Genomic DNA, 1,034 nt, shown 5'->3' on the forward strand with positions numbered 1-1,034 from the left:
AGTCATGGCACTTACCCACCCACCCAGGGTGGTGTGGGTTAACATCAATGGAGGGTTTGACCCTTGGTCTCCAAAGCTCTGATTGGCCAACTGCGTCCTTCTGATGCTGTCACTAACCCAGAAAATTGTATCTATGGGACTTTATGCCTAGGGGAAAAAACATGTAAACAAACCAACAATCACTATGCCACCGCTTGGCTTCCAGCAGGACACACCCTTAACCTATGCTGCTTCTGAGCCTGGGGCTGCTTTACTGCACCGATGAGGGATGACAGCCACCTATCATCCACTCACTGTCTCCTTTCATGTCTCCATTAACCTGCTGGTATGTGTCATAAACAGATAGCTAAGGGTTAATGTTTCTTTTACCTGTAAAGGGGTTAACAAAGGGAACCAGACACCTGACCAAAGGACCAATCAGGAAACCGGATTTTTAAAATGTGAGGGTGGGTTTGGTTTTGTTTCCTCTCTTTGGTTTCTCTCGGCTATGAAGAAACAGCTTTTCTTTCTATCTCCAAACTTCTTTCTACTCTGTTGTACCAAGTTGTAAGTACAAAAGGAAAAGCAATAGGTTGATATTGTAGCTTGTATTTACATGTGGGTACTTTGCTGGACTGGTTTAAATTGGCTATCTTTTGAATCAGACTGTTTATTTCTATTTTCTTATAAGCAATTGACCTGTATGATCTCTTAATGCAGAGTTGATTTACTATGTACTTTCCTTCTTTTTATATAAGTTTTCTTTTTAAAACCTGGTTGAGGTTTTTGGTTTCTCTGGTTAAAGCTATGGTCTGAAGGGAGGGAGAAAATCTCTTTGTGTTAGCTTGACTAGGTTTGAATGCATAGCCTCAGGGGGAGGTAAATTGCCCTCAATGGTTTGCAGTCAAGTAGTTAGTACAGCATCGCTCAGGCTAACCCAGGGAGGAGGGAAGCTGGGGATGAGATAGAGGAGACAAGGGGAGGTACTTGTTTTCCCTGTGGTAGGAGACCCAGGGGTTCTGGGTCTTGGGGGGTCCCCCAGGGATAGGTTTGGG

This window comes from Chelonoidis abingdonii, chromosome 4, assembly GCF_003597395.2.
Source record: "Chelonoidis abingdonii isolate Lonesome George chromosome 4, CheloAbing_2.0, whole genome shotgun sequence".
In the NCBI taxonomy this organism is placed as follows: Eukaryota; Metazoa; Chordata; order Testudines; family Testudinidae; genus Chelonoidis; species Chelonoidis abingdonii.